Consider the following 27303-nt stretch of genomic DNA (forward strand, 5'->3'; position numbering starts at 1 on the left):
CCTTCTTCTTGCTCTTCAAAGGTTTTTCAGACAGCAAATGATGTCTGAACCTAAATAAAACTATCAGGAAGTAACAATTTTGCAATGAAACCCTAGCTGAACTATAGTTTTATGTTAAAGATAAGCAAATGATAGAGATATTAACATTAAACTACACATCAGCATGATTGCTACCATAGCCATATACCTGTTATGGTCTGACAGGTTTAACTTATTAAACTCGAGCTTTACGTTAATAATGCAGAATCTGCAGACTCTCTTCTCTTCCCTTGATTGTACTACACTGCCTAGCATGTGCACTTACCACTCATTTATGGCTTTATGGTAGAGTGTGAAGTGCCTTGCTCCTATCCCAGTGCCCCCTTACCTCATTATATTAACCTCATCATTTGCCCAGGTTAAGATATGTCATAAATTAAAGAAATTAATCCACTTCAGACATAGGGAAGTTTGCAGGGCCTGATCTGGTAGCATGCTGTTAAGCTGAGATCTGAGAAGTTCACATGCAGTTCTTCTGAACTCCTTACCCTGCTGGAGCAGGATCACTGCACTATGTGATCTGACCCTGTCCCTTCCCACCCCCTGAGGCAAGAAAAACCATCTGAGGGGTTTATTTACTGCAGCTACGCATGATAACTGGTTTAAAATCAACATTCAGAGAACAATCCACGGGGTTCCAATGCGGTACAGAATTTGCCAGAGAGGAGAGTATTGCTCTTGGACAAGAAAAACAACTGTTCCATTTAGCAAAAGATTTTGAGGTTTTGAAGTGTATTTATTTTCCAATAGGAAATGACAGCAAGGCCTTTTAAAATTCTCAGAGGCAGAGACAGACAGAAGGAAGCAGGGCCCAGAGTAAACAACAGGCTGCATCTTTTGTCAAGGATGGGACAGTTAGGATGGGTTAGCCCTGGTCTGGTGTTATTGGAGCTTTTGAACTGCAGTTTCTTCAGCTATCTCCATATCACATGAAGAAACATTTTTGTCCAAACTGATGTAGTTTTTTTCAAAAACCTCTAGTTTCTGTAAAAGGTTTCATGAGAAACCAGCTCTCCCCTGTATTCAGTGACCCAGAGAAGTTGCCATACATACGCACCTTGTCAAATAAATATGGCAATGCAGATGGTTTAGGACATGTAGGAGACTAACATAAATGGTGAGAAACAGAAATCACCCAATGCTGGATTAGGGATTTGTGAAAACTCTAACACCATCTTTGGTGGTTTTTTTTTTTGAATGTTTCTCCACTCCTCTTCCAAGGGAACCTTGGACCTCTGAGTGAATTTAAGGCCATGTCTGCTTTCCCTGTATTATTTCTGTGCAACTATTTTTTCCTCTGTAGAGGGAGGAGTGTTGCTGCTCCTTGCTGCAACTGAGTTTTCTGTAATAACTTTCTTGCTTTAAGCACGTTATCCTACATTCATTTTTGTTTCTTTTCTTTATTTTGTTATGAATTCCTCCTGTCCCTTTTAACTCATCTGGTTCATTTTTAATGCATCCTGTTTATTTTTCCAGCTATTTCTTTTTAATGTGTTATCTGACCTTTTCTGTCTACTCTTTTGGGGATGTACACAAAGCTCTTCCTTTATTTGCATTTGCTTTTCCTCCTCCCCTCCACAGCACCTAATGTTTGGTCTGCCAGTGGAACCTAAGAACAGGGGGAAAAAAAGCCACAAGTCCACAGATGATGATAAGAAGCTAAGTCTAAAGCTAAGTTCTCATCTTGCAGGTGTGGAATGCTTCAACTCACTGAGATATGTAGAAAAACAAGGGCTAGTTTTATCCCAGAGCTCTCTGACACAGTTCTGGGAAAAGACTGCAGCTACAGGAAGTTTGCTTGGAAGAAGAATTCTCCCATTTGGCTTCTTTGTGCAAGATAGCCATCATCAGTAAGGCAGTAAGCAAGGCAAAAAAAAAAGGTACTACCTTTTCTGGGAGCATGGCAGGGGTTTATTGTGAATGGGAATCAACGCTTTGTCCATTTTATTTCAGCAAAGGACTTGTGGAGCAGACCAGTGAACTTCTCTTCTTGGGGGCATTTTTCCATGGAGGTGGAGGACAGCTCTTTGAATGGTTTCCCTTTTACACACTCCCTTTTAAGAGGAAGGTGCTACTGGCTAATTCTGGTTTGGCAAAGTGTTGTTCATGCAAGGTGGCTGCTCCCAGAAGAAAGGGAGGTGGCAAAAGCTGGCAGCCATCCTTGTCAGGCTGAAGCACAGAGCAAGAAGGCAGAGTTATAACAAAAATCAATACCACAAGCTATCGGTCTGCCACCATTTACTCACCACAGCTGCAAAAACCTTGGTCATTCGTTACTATTATGGAGCTGTACTGGCACCTGCTATTACCATAATGAAGAAATATTACAGGCTACAATTTGCAGTAGAGTTTGCTATTTGCAGCAGCCACTGTCTTCTTTTGATAAAGACACAAGGCACCTTTTGCTCCTAAAAGGAAAGAATCACCAGGTTTCCCTTGACTTGGCCCACCTGGAAAATGAGTTGGTGTTGACAAGTACTTATATTTTGGTGGGTAAAAAGGCTCTTCAGGCTGGGAGCTCTCTTCTGAGATGTTCTTTGTTAGCCAGATTTGCTTCTCATACATCTGATTTGCCTGTTAGAACAGTACTTCTTTCTCTGTGTGTGGGGATGTGTGCATGCATGTGGTGTGAAGATGTGGTCCCTCCTTAGCACTGCCGTGGATCTCTGTTCTGGGTATGCTAATCTCATAACAGACCCAAAGAAATCAAAGGGGAAAATGGTGTTTTCAAACAAGTTTCCTGTAGCTGCAGCCTGTTCCCCTTACACTTTCCCTTTGAGCCCTTTGTTTCACAGCCTGCTTTGGTGATGCATTGTGTGGTTATGGAACCGAACACCTTCCCTTAAGCTCTGGGCAAATCTAGAGCAGCACCTGACACCGAATCGTAAATCTTCATGTGTTGGATGTAAGCACAGCACTAAGCAAGAGCTCGTGCTTCTGTGACAATGCAAGGGCTGATCTTTGACAGAAACAGTTTGATGAGGGTACTTGACATGAATCCGAGAATTCTCAAATCTGAAGACTCATAGGAAAATGTGAGCTGTTGATGCTGGCCCAAATCCACGTGCCAAAGCATTTATCTGAAGAAAAGAAAACCCTTTTTAAAACATGCATGTTATGAAGGATGTTTGCTTTTAAAAGACAGAGCACAATGGGAGGCAGCCTATCCTGGTGGTTTGAATTGCAATGAAGATCTGGTAGAAGGGAGGTTTGGAACACTCTCTGAGTGCAGGGTAACAGATTGTGTGATTTCACAGAACTTCACAATATTACGCCTCACATTTTTTTGTTGATTTTTTCCCCCCTTATTATTGCTATTCCTATAGTAGAAAGTAGAAACAGAGTACAGGCCATGACTCTTCTGAGCAAGATGAGGTCTTAAACTCAGCAAGAGGAAGGCTGAAAGTATCTTGATGACTGCAGCATTGTGCTTTCCATATTGTTTCTTCTGCTGATTTGCTTTGATTATGGGAAGGCTACAGGAAAGGAGTAGTGAGACTAGCTCAGTGCTGTTATTTCAGCTGGCGGAAGAAAATACCTAATAAAATGATTTGGAAAGAAGAGTCCTGCAAATTCACATCGCAATCATTTTAAATATGTGAAATATTTTTACTAGAATGGCTTTGTTTGTATTCCTTGTTTCGAATGTCTCAGTATGGAGGAATACTACATTAAATCTACTACAATCAATCGTGACTGAGATTTCAAGCATCATCTTCCCAATTTCCTGCTATTTGCCTTTCTTTCTTGCTTTTATGTGATTTTGGTTCTGATTTCTGACTTTTTACCTAATATCTGATTGGGAACCTTTCACTTCCAGGCTGGACAGTGAAACCCACTGGCTTGGAGACAGAGGATTTCATTATTATTTGTACCTATCATAGTCCTTACAAATGCAGAGCAAATAAATATCTTTTTTTTTTTTTTAATGTCATATATCTTTTAATGAAGGCTTAATGTTTTTGGAGAAAAATTAGATTTTTTTTTTTAAGGAAAGAAAAGTATAATTTGATTCAAATTGATTTTTTTTTTTATTTTTTTTTTCCCACTGAAAAACTGTGTTACTGGAAGATCTGTGAGGATCCATGACCTTTCAATCACTGGCATCTAGCCCTCAGTAAGGGAAGCCAGGAACAAACACTTTTCGGGGGGAAGGGGTGTCAGTTCATCTCTGGTTCAACCCTCCAGAAGGCAGAGATGGGGTACATGAAGCAGACTACTTCAGAAGAGGAATGTCTCTCCTTTTTAAATCCCCTTAAGGAGGTTTTTGAGGCTGGGACAAATTATCCCACATTGCATATATCTGGTTCTGTATATATCTATAAGAATGCCTTATTACCACTGGAATCTGAATTTTTACCTCAAGGTAGAGCTTTCATTGTCTTTATAAAAGCATAAAGAGCAGAGTAAGTGGTGTTTTGTTCACTGCAAGCTTTGGTTAGCTTATGAATACCATTTTTCTCCTCAGTTTATTGTATGAATGCTTTCCCATCAAATTCATCTCCAGTATGTAGAAAGTGCTTTCTGTTTAATTTAATTACTTACAGTGTTGCCAGAATTAATTTTCTGTTAGCTCTAAATATTTTACTATGAATGATAAATCAAAGTGTGCAGTAGGTACAGCAAAATTTATCCCTGTCCTGTTCTTAGATCTCTGCCGATTAAATCTTTGGCATGCGAGTCATGGGTGATGAGTTTTGTGTAGTTACTGACTGGATTTTGAATTACTGGATGAATTCTTTACTTGTACATACCCCTCCCTTGCCATAACTTCCAGGGCTACTCATTGATATAAATAGGAGGATGTTGTCTGTAACGACTGATTTCAGTCCTGAGCAAACAAGTGTCTCCAGTGAGTACTTCATATCGCTGACATTTCAGACATTCCTAAAAAGTATGCTGCACGTGTCAGAAGTGGGTACAGCTGATTTGGAGAAAGCTCTGTGCTAAATACTTCCTTTTGAGCTGCTTCATGTTTGCCCTGTATTTATCTCCAGATCTCCCCCTCTGGGGTTATGCACATCCCCTTGCGTTGGGTAACACAGACTGTTCACTAATGTGAAGAGAGAAACAAGTTAAAACGTGCTCTGAGAGCTTTTCCGCTTGCACCTGAGAGCTTGTGTTGATTTTTCCAGAATTGTGGCAGTTGTTGCTGTTAAATAAAAAGAATCGGTCACCTGCTGTTGGTTTTTGGGTGGGACTGGCAGCTAGAAAAGAACTGGCAGGGATGCTGTGACACTTGGCCATGCTGTGTAGTCCCAGAAGAAGCAAGGTACTGGGCTAGGAGGGTGCTTGACCTTTGGATCCTATGTTTTGGATCCTCAGTCACCTAATTTTGAATTTGGGACAGGATGTGGTTTTAAGAGAAATGCAGTCCAAACTGGGAATCCCTGCAGCGTGGGTAGGTCTGGTAGGTCCACTTCGGCCTGGTTGCTCATGTGATGAACCAAAACCAGGTCTGTACTTGTTAAAGAGGTTCATAAAATACTAATGAATGATGATGGGGACAACATTTCTTGTGTTGGGATGGGATTCATTCAGAATTCTCTTTGAGTTCTTCTCTGTGCCACTGTGAATCTATGGCAACTTTTGGCCTAGAACTTGACTAAGCAGATGAGGGCTTGAGCAGCTGAGAGTGGAAGACTGTAATGCAAGGTTGTAGGGAACAGGGAGGAATTCCTACGCTTGATTATGGGGTCCGTGTCTAAAGTTGGGTATCTCAAAAACAGGGAAGAGATAATCAATGCTGAGGGTACGCTGGTGACTAGACGTAGCAAAAATAAATTTCAACACAAGAAATCTTGCTGTGCATTGCTTTCCCATGTAGAAAAGATGGAGGTTTGTCAGCAGAATGTTTTAAGATACTTGGCAGGATCAATATTCTACATGGAATAGATGAAGGTGCTTGACAAAATGTAGTTCGTCCTAAGCATTTTTTGACAGAATATATTTTATCCGTATAAGGGCTTGAGCAGAATTGTCAGTGATATCCCGTGATAGATGGCAATATGAAGAGTTGTAAGAGCCTGACTATTAAAAAAGACCAGACAACGTAGTGCTCTGGCAGTCTATTTGACTCTGAGTGGGTGGTTGGAAAAGGATGAGGGACGGGTGATCTTCTAATAGGAAGTTAATAATATACCTTAAAGAAATAAGGGGAATCCAGAGATGATTAAAGAAGAGATGAGGAAGAAAAAGCATTCTGGAGAAATTTCCTCACAGAGAGGATGATTCATCCTGGACTGTGCTGTCAAAAGGCAGCTATGGAAACTGCAGCTGTGGATGTATTAAATAGGAGTCAGGCAGGTGCTTACTGGAAAAAATGTTACGGATGGAAACAAGCACCAGGAGGAGTGGGAGGAATCTGCAGAGCCAGCTTCCGGTTTTTGGTTACAGCAGAATCAGTGCGTTCTTCTGCATTTGCATTGCAGATGCACAACAGTTTTCAGTCGGAGCAGATGCTTGGCTGTCGTGGACTCACACGAACACATGTCCAAGGGGCCATTCTCACCTTCCTTCCTAACATTTTTTAAAAGGAAGAGGCGTATTAAATCCCAGGATGAGGGGAACCGTTTCAGGATGGAAAAGGTTGAGCAATGGTGGTGTAATAGAAAGCAAAATTTGGCCCACATTAGTTTCCTCCAACAGGCCTGTTTTTCCCATTAGTACTGCTGTTAGTACTAAAGATCTTCTCTGGCGTTTGACAATAAATCAGAAGTTAAGCCCTACAGAGAAAGGCATAGAGTGGTGGAGAGGTATAGTATGTGTTGGGGGAGGAAAGGAGAAACAACAAAGTAAATGGATTTGAGTATTTTTAGGAAGAGGAGCTGAGAGGGATCAGAAAATTTCAGCCTGTTATTGGTACCATCGTGACTTCAAAAGAGAGTTTAAATTGTCTGATGTTCTGCATCGAGGGACTTGTGGAGGTGCAAATCCAGTAGAAAAATTGAGGGAGAAACTTCCAAGAATGCTGCTTACCCAAACCTGTGTGTTTCCCTTAGTTCTCACACTTTCCTTTGCTTCTCTCTGTCCTGGCCTTTTGGACTCAGATGTCCTGTAATTGCAGATGTTGCCATTGGTTTCTGTTTTTTCCAGAATGAAATTGGGCCTGAGAATTTGCAGAGAAGGAAAAGTCAGCAATCATAAGGAGAGACAGAATATAAGTGTAAACCTCTGGAGATATTCACTGAGGATGTTATTGCTTTCTTTCCTGTATCTCAAATGTGTTTCCACTGACTCAGGGATCATGTCTGGATGCCTCTGGGTCATAACTTGAAAGCAGTTTCCAGTTTTTCTCAGTGCAGCTCCATTATGACCAGATTCCTCTGTGTTGTCCCACCACCCTGCCTGCACACCCACCAATGCAAAGACAGCTACAAAATACAGCTATAACAACAAACGCCACAAGGTTATTTCATAGGTCCAGGAGCCAGAACCTCAGCGGTTCAAGTCAGAGTAGATCATTTCACTACACTGGAGAAACACCAAACACTGGCTGAAGATACAGAGAAACACTGGCTGAAGATTTGCCCCAGAGGTTTCTTCTTGCAAATGGCACAGGGTGAAAATTTCTGGAGAGGGCTGAGGAAAAAAACTTCCTGTTTTCTTTTGGGAGACTTTAAGACTTTCTGACTCAAATGTCAACCATATTTTTATTTTTTATTTTTATCCCATGAATCCTGGGGATACAATTTGGTGAATAAAATAAATAAATAAATAAAAAAAAAAAATAAAAAAAAGCATCTGTTCTTCGGTTCAGTTGCACCTCTTTGAACGTATGACTGAGCTACCTGCCTAAATGCTTCCATAAAATTAGGTTTCGGTTCCATGTGTTTCATTGTTTATTGCATGTTTCCATGGCACAACGAGTTGCCAGATAAAGCAATCTGCAACCCTTCTAGTTTATCCTAAAGCCTTTTAAATCTGTCTCCTCTAAGCTTGAAATTCTTTCATTCAGGCATCCAGTGTTGTTGAAACCCCTATGCCAATAATTCTTAATGATGTGTGTGTCTAGCCAGAGTAATTCTCCTCATTCAATTTGCAATTTTCTAAGTCAATCCTTTCAGCATTGTGACTGTAGCAGTTTATTTTGCATTCTGAGACATGTGGCTCTCTTAAAACAGTCCTGACTTTATAGGCAAAGTTATGTCTTATAATGAAGGACAAGTGAGCTTAAAGTTTGCTTTGGAAACCAGGGCGGTATTATCTTTGCTTGCATGCACTCCTGGGCTTGCAGCTAACACACATGGATGCAAAGTTTTCCCTCAGCATTTGACATAAAAGACAAAAGCAGAACTGTTTCCCATTTGGCAGAATATTTTGTCTCTAGTCTTGTTGAAAAAGCATGTTGGACTAAGGTTTGTATCTTATGCTATTTGCTATGCTCAGGAGCAAATATCTGCAGCAACCAACAGAAACTCTACTGTTAAAGCTGGACTCCTGGTTTATAGGGGCAGCATGCTCAGAGCATCCTGAGGGAAAGAAAGAGGCCCTTTGTAGTGCTTAATGACCAACCTCAGCCATCTATTGAGATCATGGTGATGAACTCAGGAGAGAAATTTTGCAGCTGCTATAAAGAGGATTGCAACGACTTGGTCTTTGGAAGGAGTTGGGGTAAAGATATCTAGGTGGGAAACGGGAGTGCTCATCAGAACAAGACAGAATGGAAACACGCGTTATTTTTATGTTTAGAAACCATTGTGACTTACAGGATCATTTTGTCCTGAAAACAAGAAGATTTTGATCCCCGCATAAGGAATATTTATGTGAGCTCAAGAAGCTTTACTTTGGTCACTGTGAAAAAAGAATTTGTAAGCCTCTCTCATTTCATTCATTTATTCTTTGCCTGTTCTTCAATACCAGTCGAAGGAACAGCTACATTTAAGGATGTTTATTTTAAGTTGGTACTCTGGATTGAAAAGCTTTTCCATCTGTTTCTGCCCTGCATTGGATATAACATTTTGCAGATGGCAGCATTTATCAGAATCCCACTGCATACTACTTGCTGGCTTTATGCCTTCAGAAATGGGCCACGTTCACCACCACTGTAACTCCACTGAAACTGATGGAATGACACCATTAGTAAATCTGATCCATCATCACAATCAAAGGAAACTCGTAAAGTGCTTCCTGAAGTATCACCATGCACTCTGGGCACAAAGGCTGTGTCTTGGTTGACTTGTTTGATGTAAATATATTGAATTATATTTAGTTTTCATGATTACTGAAGATTATTGGTTTATGTTAAGAACCTCTTAGTTCTGACTTTTCCAGTCCATGAGTGAGTTAGGGAACAGCTTTCAAACACACCATCTCAGATTGCAGCCACAGGCGTGGGTATACAAGCTATTCCAACAGGCAGAGATTGGGAAGGCGCCTGCTGTCTTGACTGATGCAAAAGAGCAGTCACATCGGCCAGATTAAGGAGTTTTTCTTTCTTTAAGGCATTCCCCAAAATATAACACTTCTACCATACTCTTACTCCACACTCCTCCCTTCCTGTTCTTCTCAACACTCTCCCAAGCTGTGTTGTATAAGTAAGTCCCTTGGGGGGCTGGTCCAAAACGCTGCCCTTGGTTATGAAGCACCTTGCCCCACTAGATGTTGTCAGTGATTTCCAGGGAGCTGCTTAAGGAGCCAGCACAATCCGGTCTGTTTTTGTGTAGGCTAAGAATCACAACTCCACGTTCAGATTTCAGCATCAGTGCCATTTGGAAAGCCTGATTTTCATTTCACTCTCAGGTGTTTTTTTTTTGTTTTTTTTTTTTTTTTTTTATCTCTGTTATTTCATTCACAGAATGAGGCAGAGAAAAGAGTTAGAAGTGACAGGTCAGGAGACCAAATCTCGGGTTCAGTTAGGGAGCGAACTTTTTCATGTTTTTAAGCTTTCCGGAAAAAAATGGAAACAAAACTTTTCATGGTCATCTTTGGAAAAAAAATATTATTTGGTTAGAAAGTTTGAAGAAAATTGGTTAAGAACTTGCATATGCTAAGAAAGGCTAGAAGAAAAAAGGAAATTAGACTTTTTAAAGACTTTTTCCACCTATTATATAGAAGGAGTGGTCAGGCATAAAAGAGAATTCCCCTTTAAAAGTGTTCACCACAGCAAACACGCAGAGCACTGTTCATTAGGTGCTGCTACAGAAAGCCCAGCTCCTGCCATGGTGAAGCTTTAAGTGAAATGTCAAAATAAAGATTTAACTGTCACTTTTCCATGTCCTTGCTTTTTCTCTTCCTTCCTACATTTTTCTTATGCTTTGGCAGATATTTGTGAAAGGGCTTGTTTCTTAAAATGTCATTTGATACTAAGGCCCTAGATGCCTAGCTGGGCTCCCTCAATGCTATTTCAGTGAATGCTATTAATAAGTTGTCTGGCTAGCAGATCCTGGATACTCTTTGGTTTAAGTTTTGACCATGTCATGCCTCTGTGATTCTAGCTGTGAGCCACTGTGGTGGAAAAGAGAATTTCTTTTAAATAGTGACCATCCAGGAATTAATGGTGAAGAGTACACAGACTGTTCTCAAAAAGAGCTGTGGGCTACAGAAGACAGAGAGCCTAAGTGTTGTCAGTGTCGTGACAGCACCTGAGAGAGCCTTCTCAGTGGTGAAGCATATCTGAGGCATCAAGATGGAAAAATACTTCAGAGATTTTGTAAGCTGTAGGAAAAGTTCCAACTATTTAGCAAAGTTAATGCTGAGCTTTTCTGACTCATAGCACTAAAAAGCTGTTCCAGTCTCACTGCTGAATCAATTAGCTCAGCCAGCACCCTTCACATCAAAGTAACACCTTCCTTTCTTGCTCAGTTTTAAGACCTAATTCAATAATTTAAATAACAGAATTACATAAAGCTGTATTCCCCCTTGTACCCACTCCTGCCAAAGGTTGCTTGCATGTTTCACATCCCCCTGCTTGCACACTCACACGTTTAAATTCCCTTCAAACTGGAGTTTGGAGTATGTACTAGAAATGAAAGACTGATTAAATCTACTCAGTTAATATTTGCAGTCCTCCAGAGGAAAAAAAATAGTGCAGGGATGTTTGATATTAATAATTCTCAGGATCATAGAGATGCTGCTGGGGAGGGGATCAGTTTAACACAGCCAGAGGAACTGAACAGGGGACTGGAAGAACTGCCTAACCCTGCAGTCTCAGAGCTGCAGCTGCAGCTGAAGAGGCTGGACTAAGGTGCATGGGGAAGTGTACCACAGAGCCTGAGGAAGTGTACCACAGAGCCTGAATCCCCATGCAATGCCCTTTACAGCTTATTCTCAAAGCAGTATTGTGACTGTAACCTGTACAACCTCGCTGCCTCTCTTAGTTTGGTCACCAAAATTGTCTGTAGGTCTGTAGAGCAAGTCTTTGATGTCAGCAGAATGTTCTCTCTGTGGATAGCTCTGTTAATAACACTGTGGTGTTGTAATATTTTTTTTTCTTTCCTTTCCTTTTTTTTTTTTTTTTTTTTTTTTAAGATTAATTAGTCAATTATATGAAATTACCTTTTGCAATTAAAGCATAATTTAGAAAAAAATATCAAGCTCATTTTTCGTTAAACTGCTTATAACTGAGGCTGTTGTATGTAAAGGTGCTTTTACATTCTATTTTTACTGCTGGATGAACAACATCGATTAAAAACCCCTTAACATAGTGCTTGAAGTGACTCAGCCTTGTCATTCAATATTTAGAAGGAAAAGAATTTAGATTTGCAATTTACATGGTTAATAAAGAGCATTTGGGCTTTGGGAGGTTGATGCAGCTCAGAGCTGAACTTTTGTAATGTAGAGTTGAGAGGGCAATGGATGTAACGAAGTGTTATTTAAACTGTCACATAAAAAGGAAACTAAAATATGGTACCTCAAGAGTTGTTTCTTTCATGGAAAGGGAAGGACGAATCAGTTATTGCCTGTGTAATTGTTTAGTTATCCATCAGATTACTGCAAACTGCATGTGTGTACATTTCAAAGTGCTTTGGTGTAGACAGACACAGACCTTTGCTCCTGAGGAATTCAATGATTTGCCCCATGGGAATTGCTGGGCTTGCCGCAGTTCACTTAATGACACTGATGGGTCAATTCTCTGCCAGAGCCAACAACTCATCTTCATCATCTTCTCAACTTCACATCCACTAATGATCAGTCCTTATAATGAAGGCATTTTTCACCCTGCCAGGAGTCACAAGGAGAAAAATTGATTGACAGAGTTATCTGGATTGTAGTAATTAAATCAGGGCAGACAAATCCCTGCTCTCATTATATTTCAGACATGTCTGAACCATGAAAAACAGAGCTGAAGCATTCTGATTTGCTGTCTACAATTCAAAATGTAGCATCAGATGCTGTATATGGTATATAGGGCTACAGCAGGTAAATTCGGAATTAGGAAAGGATAATTATAAATCACAAGTGGTCTAAATATGGGTGTTGGGTTTAACCATCTTTAGAGAAATGAGTATATTAAATATTTGAAAAAAAACTACTGACATTAATATGTTATAGGAAATTAACCCAAAAGCATACCAAATGTATCCAGGCTCATTCTGCAGTGCCTTGCACAGAAACAGTATTTGTCTGTACCAGTGAGGCAAAAGAAGTGGCAGGTAGAAATAGAGATGCAAAACAGTTGTACAGTACAGAACTGGCACCGCCACAGGCTTGGCGCTTGCACAGCAGAACACAACTGTACAGTTTTTGAGCTCTCCTGCAGATGAGAACACAGATTTACACTGGAGAAACCAGAAGAGGATTTCAAATACTATTGGAATTCTTTTGTTGGTGAATGCCTGTTGAGCAGCACTTGCCTTGAAGGATTTGTGTGTGGATGTTCTTTCGGTAATACGCAATCAGAATTCATGAGTTGCCCTTAAATTCTCTTTTTACACATTTTTTCTTCCATCAGTTTATTAAGCTGAGCCATTTTTCAGATACTGTAAACCATTGTACCCACATTAAATAGAAGATTATGCTGCATGAACTTGAATTAATATTAACCAGCTAATTAAGCTGATTAGATCTGGTTAATATTGTGTATATAAGCTGTATATTTACAGAGAGGCCGATTATGGTTTAAATCACTGAAAAATGAGTAAAGTAATCTGGATTCACTGGGACAGTTGCTCAGCTAAAATAAATTGGCTAAAGTTCATTGAGCTCAGAGTAGAGCCTGCATTTATGGGGTATTTGGCACACTTATGATACATTTGAAAATCAACCTTAATAGCTGAAAAATGCAGATGACAGCTAGAAGTAGAATTTAGGCAAGAGTGAATAAATCATAAAATCATTTCAGGAGTGAAGGCACTGGGGAGACAGTACCCTTTCCCAACAAGATTGCTTTCCCAACTCCGTCCAGTTTAGCTTCATAGATGAGACAGATCCTCAGCTGGAATCAGATACCTAAATCAGCATGGCAATTCTTTGCCTCTGGTGCTGCATGCACATGTTTGGGTTTGTAGTACTGTTTACGGCCATCTGGATCTCAGTGAATATTGTTAGCATCATGAGTAGGCTCATAGCTCAAAGAACATGCAGGTAAATGCAGATTACTATTTAAAAACTCTTTGCTACTTCTATCAAAAGGACAATTGTAGGGGAAGGTGATGCAAGGCGTTCTAGTCGGCTGCAGCTGCTGATTATCCTTTTCAAAGGTATGCTGTAGCATAGACTTAAAAACTGCCAAAGCTGAGACCAAATTTCACATCAAGGACAGTGAAGTTTGCTCATGTGGAAGTCACATACAGTATGGATTTCGGTGGCAAAACATGAGACCCAGACAGCAATGAAAGATTTTTTTTTTTTATTTTTTTTCTGACAGTCTGAAACAGATTGTGGATACATGGCAAGGCTGGACGTGGCAAGACATCCATGGTCATTTTAGTGGTACATAAACATTGATCTTTAAAGGGTAAATAAGGTGAGGATATAGATTCTTTGAGGTCAGATTTGTGGCCTTTGGGTTGGCACCCTCCCACCAAAAAGTTTTGCTTTTAGGTCACCTGTGCAAAAAGGCTCGGCAGATTCTCAGGACAGGGTGAGTTTTGCAGCAGTTGCCTTGAGTGATTCCAAGGCCCAGGCACAACAGAGGGGGATTATGTGATGGGAACAGGAACAGTGCAGTGGGGATTTGGACCTTTTTAAAGTGGAGAAGATGCTGAATCAATGTTCTTAAGAGTCAAGCACAAATTTACCTCAAGTTCAAAGGCCAATATGTGGCCTTTTTCCTTGGAATATATTTTAGTTCCATCTTTGTGATGAAACTGTCTGTCCCAGATACACACATGCTTGTGAGCATGGGTAAATTGGTCTTCAAATGGCCCAACAGACATAACCACAAAATGGTGATCTGTCAGCATGCATTTTCATAGAAATATAGAATCACAGAATGGTTTGGCTTGAAAGGGACCTTAAAGATCTTCTAATTCAACCATCTGCCATGGGAAGGGACACCTCCCACTAGATGAGGTTGCCCAGGGCCCCATCCAACCTGGTCTTGAACACTTCCAGGGATGGGGCATCCACAAGTTCTCTGGGAAGCCTGTTCCAGTGCCTCTCCATCTCATTCCTATTTTGGAAATGGAACAAGAGGCAATTTGTTGTATATATAATTTGTTACAGATTAGGTATTTAATTCTAATCATGTCCACAAAGCAGTGAAGTTCAAAGGAAATAAAAAGGAAAGGGAAATGGGAATGTGTCCTTCATCATTAGGATGCACAATTTAGGAAGTGCAGCGGGTAGAGTGGGGACTTTTTTCCTTTGTTTCAAAATTCCTTGGATTTCTGGGTTCTGCTGCCTCCTGTTTGGTTTCCATTCTGCTGATGTTCTTAGGATAGTTGATCTTCTCTACTCAGCAGAACCTAAGTAATTCTTTTTCCTCACTGGCTTTCCCTGTTTTTTCCCTGCCCAGTTCAAAAGGTCAGCTGTAGCTACTCCCTTTGTCAGGACAGAGAATTAGAGACTGAAGGATAATCAGTTTTGGGAAGCAATAATATCATAAGACTTTTGTTAACATTAGCATTGACTTACCATGTGAAGCAGGGCTCAGAGACATATTGGAGATTTCAAGAGTAAAATCAGACTTTGAAGCACTTTCCATAAATCTTTCTCTACATTTTTCCAGACATTACAGGGTAATGGAATAACAAATGGATCAGGAGCAAAACTGCCACAATCTTAGCATGGAAAGGGGCATGACTGAAATCCGGATTGTCCCAGATCCATCCCCATAGTTGTTACTTCTCTGTTCCCCTCTCCCTCCCCAGCCACATACCTCCTGTTTCACCGTGTTATTTCAATATAAAGAGGAGAAGTAAGGGTTCAATGCTGGGAGATGAAAAACAGTATGTGGCTTACTCACAACCTTCTACATTTCAGAGAGCTTTCAGAGAGGGATCTCTCATTTGATGAAGATCCTTTTTTCTGTTTAGTCATAAACAGATGAATCCTATAATAGCCTCTGTTTCCTCTGCTACAGGAGGTCTGTATGATTAATAAGATCTCCCTGTAGTGAATGCCAAGCCAAACAGATGAATGCAAGGCGCATCTGCTGTAGATTAAACATTTGGAAAAAACATTTTATAAATATTTTTTTCCACAACAACATATCCATATGGCAGTTAACTAGGGTATATATTTAAAACCTTGCATGTACAGTATATAGCCATGCATATGTATTTAATATACTTATTAAATAAGTACTTATGTTGTCACTCAACAGATAGCTTTCTGATATGACTTTGAATCTATTCGAGATGTCAAATCAGATTGTTTGAAAGGACCACATGTGCTTTATCAAGCAAAACATGAGAAGGCTGCTTCTGAGTGGGTGGGTTAGTAGGAAGCAAACCTTTTATTTTATTAGTTCTCAGAAACAAGAATGTGCAAGGCAATTACCTGGTTAGTATGAGGTAAGTGTAAAGTAAGAAGTACTCAATACGGTTAGAGAGAAAAGGTTGTCCCGGGCACAATGCAAACAGATTCTGAGAAGAGAAGTTAAACTGTTTAAGATTTCTTAGCCCAAATCCTCAGCATCTAAATTTAGCTTTAAAAATATTTTAAAGTACTGGACTTAATTCTGATCATAATTAATATTTTAGATTTACTTATCTAATTAGTTAAAGGGTTTTACAGAAATTAAAAAAATTCAATTTCTACTATCCTTTGTGGTATGATGGGAAATTTCTTTCTTTCTGTCTGTTCATGTCTTCTGCCTTCGAGGGCTGGACAACCATAATTCTGGATCAATGAGACATGAAATACTTAATGCAAACTGAAACCAAATTCAACAAGTCAAGATTGTCCAAAGCAGCTATTGACACTCTCACAAAAGTCACTCAAATCTCTCAGTATGCTGTTCTTGTAAGACCTAACAGTATCATTGTAGGCTGGCTGTTTTATTTGGTTTGCTTGTCATGAAAACTAAGATCCTGACGTGTGATTCAAAGGACCTAATTCCTGAAGTGTTTTTTAAGTTGTCTTAACTGGCCTTCCAAACTAGCAGCCACAAAGAGGAAAAAACAGTCTTTCAGGATTCCATACATGCTTTTCTTTTTGTCTTCTTAAGTATTAAGACCCGGTTTGCGCATGTGCGTGGGAAAACTGGGGCACTTATCTGAGAAGGGCTCTCTGAATCTGACATTTGCTCCAGGAATGGCTAGTGCTTGTCAATTCATGTCTGTCTGGGCTCTAAGAATGTAAATTTCCAGACCTTAAAGCATGATACTTGCAACCAGACATGACGTTTACCCACATGCTTTTACAGAGATTGCAGAACAGAGGAAAATAATTGCCTAACTTTGCTTTTATCACACACCACTAGGTACTTAGCCGACTCAAACAAGAAAGACAAAAGCTCCTCATGTTCAAGAGACTTTTAATATTTGTTTTCTTTACAGTTTCAGACTTTGCTGCCTAAAATATTTGTTTTCTGCTATTCTTGCCACTGTTTCCCATCCCTTCTCTGAGCATCCTGAAGGCAGGTGGGAGCGTGGAGCTGGGCAGTTCCCTCACCTTCGGGACTGTGAGTTGGTGACTCATGTCCCATTCTACTTTAGACTCCTTTCTTCTTGGCCTACTTATCCTTGCTTTGCTCCTGAACTCAAAGTGCTTTACTATATAAGTAAATTTTATTTTCATTTTTTTAATCAAAATGCCTATAGATTCTTGGAACAACTTTCTGAACAAAATTTCCTTAAAACTTATAGAAACAGCAGAAAACTGATGGATTTGTTCTGATGGAAATCTTTAAGTGGTCCTTTTTGCATCTGGGTTGAAATGCAAAATACAGAATGTGAAGTCTGTTTGAATACACCTGATTTTCAAAACTATCTGTCTTCACAGCTCCATCGTAAGGCCTCCTTAGCAGTCTGTGATATTCACAGAATATTATTTTTTCACGTGTCACAACCATATGTTAAGTTTGCTTGCACCTAGATTTAATTAATTCAGTTTAGAGAACAACAGTCTTACTGCTTAACAAAGGTTTATTTTAGGCTAGTTTTGATTTGTTCCCAATGAATTCAACTGAAATTGATATATTCTGCTTTTGGACTTAATGGTGTTCTTACAGGTCTTTATGCTGGTTTATCAGAACTGATATGCATTGGCTTCCTCATTTAAGCCTTTGGGAACTCTGGGTGACAAAAATGGGCAACTAAGCTTCTCCTTGCATTACCATAAGGATGCACCCCCTGCAGGCTGCTATGCCTACCATGAATTTATCCAGCTGCTCAAAGTATGCTGCGAAAGTCAGAGATAATAAATGATGCAAGTACCTCCAGCTCTGGCTGAACAATCTGGGTATGAACCTCCCATGCATGTGGACAGAAATTCTGTCCAAGGAGGGAGCTGGGATAATTTCCCAGATGCTCCCACAGCATCCTGTAATAATAGGGAAAGATCATTGTGAAGAGAGAAGGTGCCCAGACAATCCCTCTGGTAACATCAGTAGCATTCAGTGAGGACACAGTATTCTTGAAAGGCAGACTTGAGCACAGACGGGCCACTCTGTGTGGATAATGTGTTGTCCAGGGAATTCTGCAAAGGGCCTTCTACTAGATGGTTTTTCCTTGCTCTCCTCTGCCAGGCCTTTGCCAGTGCTTCCCAAAATCTTACACAATTGTAGGAGAATGCAGAATGAGGAGGCTGCTTGCTATGTCAAGGGTGTATTTCCGTGGTAAAAAAAAAAAAAAAAAAAGTACTTATTTTATTTTTTCCATAATGAACTGAATACCTAATTTAAGAATTTAAGTAAAATGAGTAAAATAGAGTTAGAGAATTGGTTATCTCACTCTAGCTAGTATCCTTCCCGAGAGGTGTGGCTTACTGAGCATGGAGGCACTGGCCTTGTCGCTCCCATCGGTAATGACCTGCATGGCAGATGGCAGTGCAGCATTTTGGTGCCCATGGCTAAGGCCTTTTAGCAGTGCTGCTTTGTCTGGGGCCCCGATGCAGACAGTGTGCTGCAGTCTAGGGTGAGAAGTGCATTTGGTGAATATAAACCAGCTCTGGGATGTGAAAGGGAATAACAAACTTTTATCCAAACCTGTCACTTTAAACTCTCCATAGAAGTTACCCACGGTTCTCAGCCAATCTGTTTTTGTGACTTAGCTACATTTCCTGCCAGATTATTCATCTAGATACAGATCCCTTGCTCCTGCAGTGTGGAAACCTGAATAATAATTTCAGCTGCAGAAAGCCCTGGTGAATTGCTGGCCTACTTTGCTGTCCCAGGGGGAAGGTGCATTTCTCTAATTCAGGAGCCATTGCTTTGGCAGATGGCTCTATTTACTCAATGAGCAGGTCAGGACAAGAGGAAAACTGGAACATAATCCAACAGTATCCAATTAAAGGTAGTTCTGTGCGACTGTACCAAAGTCACTGCAGTCAGAACCTCTAGGGAGGGTGTTCATTTTTAAGCCTTGCTTCCTAAGGAAATGAGGCTGTCTGCCTGTCTACCTGTCTGTCTGTCACTGTCCATCCTCTCCCACTGATTTATGAATCTGTTTGCCATTATCAAGGAAAAATGACCGGAGGGGAAAGAATTTTCAAAAATATGAAACTCCAACAAAGTTAACAGAACTTGGCAACTGGGATAGAAGGAGGCCAAAGCGCCTCCGCGGAGGAAGGTGCAGGTAGAACAATCTCCTGCCATTCCCAGACTGGAGAGCAGGGCAGGCCCCATGGCCTCAGGAGGCACAGAAAGCCTTGCCAGCTTGAACCAGCACCATGCCTGCGCCACTTGCCCATCCCAGCACCTGGGGAACATGGGGGCAGACTGGAGAGCTGCCTGCAAGGACAGGACCTTAGGTACATAGAGAGAGAGTACAGGAAGGGAGGGGGACAAAGTAGGGTTCCCAGCTCCACTAAACAACTGCCTTTTGTTAGTGGTGTCAGTCACAGAAGGTCTTGCTAAGAATACTGAATTCTAGCAAAAGTATAATTCAACAAAAAAACAGTCAGGAACCTGTCACCAAAGGGTGCCACCTAGCTTGCTAGCGTACTCACAGCAGTGGAATAAGGGTTGCTGTAAAATGCAGGAGCAGGCAAAAACAAACAAACAAACAAACAAACAAACAAACAAAAACAATAAAAAAAAAGTGAGGGTGCGTGCAGGGAGCTTGGCTGTTGCCTTCTCAGAAAGAGCTGAGGCCTGAGACCTGCGGAGGCTGTGACAAAGTCATTGTGTATGAAGCCTTTTAGCAGTAAGTCTGCTATAGCACAAACCCTATCTGGTGCAGTTAGAGTGCTATAAAAATGCAATGCTGACCAAGTGACTCTTTGAGTGGTACTGCTCCTGTGATCCTGTCATAGGTAAGAGAGTACCAGGCTGGGACAGAAGAGCTCTTACAAAAAGATTTGAAAAGACAACTGAGCAAACATTTTGGGTTCCCAAAAAGTTGAACTAAGTGCATTAAATTTCAGTTCTGTTTTGACTAAAGCTCAAAACTAGTTTTGGAACCAGATGTAAACGTTAGTATTATTATGGCTTTTTTAATGCTGAGCAAGAAAAATATTATTTGCTTCAGTTTTCCTGGAACTGAAAGAACAGTGAGAGGAGGCAGAGCAGGTTCAAGTTCCAGCTGATTACTGGATTCATTAGCAATGGGCTGTCTGAAGCAAAAAATATAAGTGAACCCTGAAGAAAACAAAGCAAGAGGGTTTTTATTTGGTTGGTTTTGTATTTTATTTTATTTTATTTTATTTTATTTTATTTTATTTTATTTTATTTTATTTTATTTTATTTTATATTTTTGTATGATTTCCCCACTATCAGGTTAGGTATTTTGAATCATTCCAAGACATTTTTCATTTTGTTGGTAAATAGGCATGCACTTGTTCTGGGATTTCAGTCCCTAACTGTTCACTTTATCCAAGGGAGAAAGGCAGAAACATGAGTGAAGCTCAAACAATAAAACCTCAGCAATGGATCAGGCCATTATTATTACATGATTTCAGGCTTTGAAAGGTCATTTATGTTTTCCAAGTTGGATTTATTTTTTACACTTATTTGTAATATTACCTTGCTGTGTTTCATAATGTCAGGGAAAATGTCTGGTTTCAGGCCTAAAATGTCAAAGCAGCATTTTCAAAAGCTCTCAGCACTGGGCCAAATGTTTTTTTCTGTTGCTGTCAGTGGTAGCAGTCCCATTTGCCTGGGCAGGCTTGGGCCGGTGCTGAGCGGTACAGAAATCCACCTTCACTGCCAGTATTGCAGGCAGGCTACACCTCACATTCCCCTTCCTTTTCCTCATCCATAGTCCTATTTGTATGTGGTAAGATTTCTGGTAAGAAAGATAAAAGCATGACAGATATGAGTCCTGGATTAACTTCCTATGCTTCCTAATGACTACAGGTTAAATCACAGAACTATTTTATGCCTCAGTTTGCATCTAAGTGAAACATAAAATCCCCATCTCAGAGGGCTTTACAGTTCACCAACACCTGGGAATGGCAAAACTGCAGCTTAAACAAGTGCCAAGTATATATCATGTAAAAACTGTTCATGTAGTGTTGCGAGGAGTAATATAGATGAAGCCGATACAATCTAGCCATATATCTCCATCTGTGCCTCCATGTTGGGGAATTATTCTGGATGATACTGGCTGTAACAACCAAGCACTGCCCCAGCAAGGGAAATCATGCTTTAGAAAATGTGATGAGGAGAATCTATTGTTGATATTCCCTTCCAAGTGGTTTTGTCATTGGATTTGTCATGCTGAAGACAAACATGGGCGGCATAGAATAAATTAATTTGCTGTTCTAATAACTATGACTCAAATTTATTTTTTTTTCATGACTCCTCTCCCAGTTGGCACAGGAGTGAAACAAATCTTGTCGTGTGTGCTGCAGCCATAGGTAGTACATGCTCAGTACCATATTGTTAAGAACCCCATTTTTTGCCTACTCTAGACATATATATCTTCAGCTGTTAGTATTCCCAGATAAAAAGTGGTAGCAGTCAGATTCTCTAATCCTCTGGAGAAGATAAATAATCCTCATTCCCCTATCGTTATCTCTCCCCTCCTATACCTTGCATTACTGTTGCATTAGCTTAGCATAAGCTGATAAGAGAAGCGTACGATGAATGTGTGTCCACTACTTCTATATGGCGATAATATTGCCTTTGACTTGTATTCAATACCTTAGTTTATGAACGTTATAATTCTTCTTAATAACCTGTTTTACTGCAAGGAAGCATTGCCATGATATAAGGGTATGATCTGTATGTGGGTTTTCTCATGGTGTTTGGTAGCACATTGCCATTAGGAATATTATTCTTTACCCTGGATGGGGGTGCAATACCAGATGGAGTAGTTCACCCACCTTGTGGGCTTCTGGGGAACCTGGTAAATTAGAACTCCTTGTAAGAAAGGTATTTTTTCCTACTGTGATACTTGTCACAAATTCCTCTCTTATCCTAGTTGGAAATAGGGAACAGAGAAAGTTTTTGGCCCCAGGATGATAATGAAGAAGTAAGGAATGAAATTTCAGTCCCTAAAACATTTGCCACTGATTTTAGTGTGAGCACTTTTTCAGTCGGTGTTTCCCAAATTGTGGTATCCATTTGTAGAGAAAGGTAGAACTGCTTGTTCAAGGTCTTGGACTGAGGAAGAAAAAGTATCCTCAGAGTAAATACTGGAATGAGAGAATAAAATGTTAGAGAAGAAAATATTAGCTGCTGAATTTGTTCAATAATAATGCATTCTTATTTCATGTGAGACGGTAGGAATACTTCAATTTATTGCTTCCTGTTTTCCTAGTTTTTACAAAATAGCTACTTGCGCTATACCTTCTTCATCCTTCTCTAGGGATAAAATGTAGGAAAAGGCATGAAATAGAATGATGGAAAGGTAATCTTAAGCTTTAATTCATTACATCTGAAATTAATAATACCAAGTGATATTAATCCACATTTATCAACTAAAGACGAGAGGGAGTCAGAGCAGGAAAGGAGATTGTTTCACTGAATAAGTTTAAATCAAAGAATCTGGTATAATTAGAGAGAAGAGAACTATCTCTGGCTATGCCTGTTCTGAGTTCTTAGCCATAAAAATGTTTCATAATATTGGAAAGCTACAGCCTAAAAAGATAATATTGATCCCATTAAGCTTCTGTAAGTGCCCCAGTTTACATAGAGAGAAATAAACCTTGTGCTCAGGATCATGTCTGGCTGTGAGTATTTGCAGGATGCAATTATTGAGCAATAAAGCTCAGCAATACCAACTCCATGATCTAGTTTTGCTGTCACATGGTGGTAATTCCACTGAAGTTGGGACTGAAAAAGTCTCAGAAAAGTGAGGTGCACTTTCTTTGTTATATCATATATGAGAATTAAGTATACATTTTAAAGAAACCCATTGATGCTAAAATTATTTCTTGAATAAATTCATGTCCTAATGAAATTAAGGAAGTTTGGTTGCATCCATAATAATGACAAGAAGTAGGAGTTATTGCCCAAAGGCCTGCAGCACTGAGACTTCTGCAAGCTGGAGATACTTTTTAATCTGGGATGCTGTAACCACAATGGCCATATGGAAATGCTAATGTCTAGGGAAGTGAGCTGGCTGTTTTACCATGTCTTAGATAATACATTTAATTTGTATGTTAGTGGGCCATTGATTTCATAATCTTTCTTCTGTTTGTTTGTTCTTTTAGATTCTTTATTTGTAATTCATATTTCATATTTCTCTGTTAAGACCATCAGACACTGGCAGTAAAGCAAGTGAGAGGCCAGATGGTTCAACTTGCTCATTTTTTCTCAGCCACTCCCGGATGCCACCTAGGGAGGAAAAGAAATGGTAGATCAAGATGTTGGTCTCTATGCTGTACTATACAGTAACTCCTTCTTTCAGGGTCAGCTTCTATTAAAATTCTGCTCCTTTATTTTGATTTTTAAAAGGAGGTAATTTCATATTCACTCTTCTCTCTTGGCACTTAGGGAGAGATTTTGAAAGGTATAAATGGCAGGTATTCACCTAATTCCCATGGAAAGTGTCTGTAACTCCACCGCAGTGTCAGTCAAATCGTGCTGGAGCTGCGATTCCTCACCGCCTGCACCAAACACTGCCACGATGTAGGAGTTGTGCAGGGGGCGTGGGGGCCACTTCAGAGTGATTTGTGGTCTGGCACGGATGTGGGAGCTGCATGGGGCCCCACACAACTATGTCAGTATAAATCCTCACTTGGAAAATGTTTCATCAAGTGAAAGCTGAAGCACATGGCTGTCCAGACCAGTCACGTGCATGACGTTACACTGCCACATGCGTGGCCTGCTGCAGCCATCGCCGTGTGGCCAAGAAATGACGATGGGTGAGGTGATGTTTGCAGGGACAGTGAGCAGTGACGCACAACCGGGGCTCATTACCCACACCGTTGAAATGAAATACAACCCAGACACGTGCACAATCCTGCACTATTCTGAACCTTTCCATTTCTCCATTTCCCACTTAATGCTGTCTCACACGGCTCCGTGCCATAGGTGGGACAGCATTGCATGAAGACCTGCCGGGCTTTTCGCTCTCTGCCCTCTGGTGGTTTTAGCACTGCTGAAACAGGATATGAACATGGCTTTATGCTGTGCAGATGGACAAAGTATTTTTCTCTTGCTTTTGTGTCAAAGCATCATGCATAATTTAAAGAGCATTTATAAAATTACTAGAAATAGTCATGTTACTTTAAAAAAAAAAATATGTAGAACATGGCAAAATCAAATGAAATTAAAATGAAAAATCCCCTTTAATTGCAGCCTGTATGATCAGATGCAATAAATAGTCTGTGTGCAAATGGATTAACATGCCAAAAACATAACTTGAGGCTAGAAGTGTAACATCACTCAGTAAATTAACATCAATAATTATAAGCTGTAAACAGTAGCAGATATAATTAAGATTTGAGGCCCAAGGGTTGTAAATGCCTAGCTGCAACTGACATCATCAGCCACTGTGATCTCGGTGTCTGAGTCCCCTACAGAGACAGCAAAGTTACAAACATTACCCTACATGGAAATAAAATGTCAGTGTACTAGGAGCATTTGCAAAGTTCCTCTGTCTCTATTTTAGAGACAAAGAGAGCTCTTTCTAAGAGGTAAAATTTTAAGAGGTTTAAGTTTTCATCAGTGGGATTCCACTGTTGCACATTCCTTGCAGCTGAAGATGTCTAAGAACAACATGCGAAAATATTATTTTTCAAAGGGTTAGGTTAACTTAGTTGTTACAGTACCCTGCAGATAGAAAACTGTCCCAAAAGAGTAGGGAATATTACTTTGTTAAATTTGTAAGCGAGGAAATAAAGATGGGAGAAGGGAGGAGGAAAGGAATAAGATTACAGTGTGAGCTTCTGAGCTGCGTGCAAAGAAAAAAACAAAGCAGGTGCTGGTGTTTGTGTTTGAAACACACTTTCAGAGCTCTGAATCACCATCATCATCACAATAAAGAAAAAAGGGTAGGGGTTTCGAATGAAACTATCTGAGCATTTTTCAGGATGTGAAGATTATTGGTATCTTTAGATTGAATATTCAGAGCTTTGCAGAAACAGACATTAATGAAAGCAGTTGAGCACTCATTATTATGGGGGATGATAGTGGTTTATTGTCTAAGGGCTAGTGCTTCAGCAAAGAGGACAGCATCAACAAAGAACTGGTTCATGGTTGAGCTAAAGTGGACTGCGGTAGTATGTTTTGTAGCTAGAACTTGCCTGTAGAGTTATATTTTTCAATGAAGCATTTGTAACTGAAACTCTTTCTCTGGAAGTCCTTATGCAAATTCCAAAGTGCAATACAATGTGCAGAAATTTCCCTTTCTGCAAGAACAACTGTTTGTGGCATTTATGCACTCAGGAGGGTGATGTAAAGGCCAGGATGCTTTGGTAGGGGTGGTATCAGAAACTACTCCTATTCCAGGTCCAGAATGATTTCTGTGGATAACCCAGGTATAAGGCATGGGACGAAAAGAAGTTTAAGTGTTCCTGGGACAGATGATATCACTCTTCAAAGTGATAGAATTGACTCCAAGTGGTGGCAGCTGCCCTGTTTGTACCACCACAAGACAGGATTGTGCAGGGAAACCCTAAGCGGATACTTAAGTTAATGCAATTTACCTTCATTTAGAGACATCCAGCAGAGCAGTAAAAGGTGACCTAAGTTTCCATGGGAAAGAAGACCAGGAATGTAATTTTGTCCTTAAGGTCAGGGGAAGTAACCCTGCGCTAGTACTTCTGGAAAAGGGAATGATGTGAATGGGTCTCAGGTGGAGTTAGGGGATTGCTTCCAGTGACCAGGTGTTTGCAGCCCTCCGGTGTTTGTAGGATCCGTCTCTCAGGTATCTTTGGAATGGTCCTATCAGGATTTCAGGAGAGCTTGCAAAATGCCAGAACTCATAGAGGAACATGTTACAGACACATTTTTACCAGAGAAGGAGCTGTAAGGTGAGATGTTAAGCTTTCTCTCTCTCCAGCAAAGCATGAGTGTGATCGCATGTCTGCTATAGTCCGTGGGACTGCACAAGCACTGAAAATATGACCCTAAGTGGCTCGCTGGCTGGAGAAGGAAGAAATCCTTTGTGCACTGTAAGATGGTCCAGGTGGACACATCCCCTTCTTAGGGTGGCATTGGCACCAGAGCCGGGACCCTGGCAAACATCCTGAGCTCAGCACCAGCACTCTGCCCGGTGCATGGCACCATGTGGCTGTCTCAGCGCCTGTCCTGCAGCAGTCCACTGCTTGGCATAAACATGCTTTCAGCCACACAGCATAGCAGAGAGTAGGCAAGTCTGATTGCACACAAAAATGAATATAAATTCTCTCAAAGAAAACAGCCTTTGAAGAGCGTTGAAGTTGCCCTGTCAAGAAAAACAGAAGCAAAGCTTTCAGTTCTTGGCTTAACAAAAGAGCAAAGAACAACTGAAGCTTAGCAGCATTGCTTGCCTGTTTCTAGTGATCCCAGTGGTTTGTGGGGAGGCCACATCTTAGGAAGTTACTGCTGGTAACAAGTACATACGAAGAGGAGATCGGAAAAATGGTGTAACAAGTTTGTCTTGATCCTTCTGAAATATATTTTTGTTTCCACTAGAAGATGTGGAAATGGTCATTTCACAGTAAGAATTGGACTTGGCCAAGAAATTATTATAGGAGGAATTCTGCTTCAAGGGTTGACTTGAAAAAAAAAAAAAAAAAAAAAAAAAAGCAACCTCAAACCAAAGATGCAGGCTGGCTGCATTCCTGTGCTTCCTCCTCCTCCTCCTCTTCCTCCAGACTACCAAGCCCTGGGCTACTGGGGATGAGCAGAGCCTGAAGGAGCCGCCTGGCTATTCCCCCTCCTCCCCTGGGATTTTAACATCCTCCTTCTGCTGTCTTAGACTATTTATTGCCTACTTTACCCATATCACCTTCTAGCCCTGCCTGGAAGTCAAACAAGGTGAAGACAGCTGAAGTGTTACTCTAACTTGCAGCACCTCTATAAATCTCTTTCTCTTAGTAAAGAGCCAGTGTAGTTTTACAAGTGTGATGTCTTTTTATTTTATTACCCAGCATGCAGTACATGAAACTGTTTTCCCACAATGTGTAAATTTAGAGAGGGAGGAAACCCAGTCTTCCCTGTCTCTCTGCCATCAGCTGCCTTTCTGAGATCAAGAAGCGTGTGGAAATGTGAACTGCCTAAATTCTGAATGACTAGGAAATAGGTTAAAAGTGCTACTTTGTACTGTAGCACTTTACAAAAGTGTGTTTGGTTTGACAGGACTTAATAAAAAAAATCTTTTAATCTCTGTCACTGTGGGT

The sequence above is a fragment of the Aythya ferina genome, assembly GCF_964211825.1.
Source record: "Aythya ferina genome assembly, chromosome: 16".
NCBI lineage: Eukaryota > Metazoa > Chordata > Aves > Anseriformes > Anatidae > Aythya > Aythya ferina.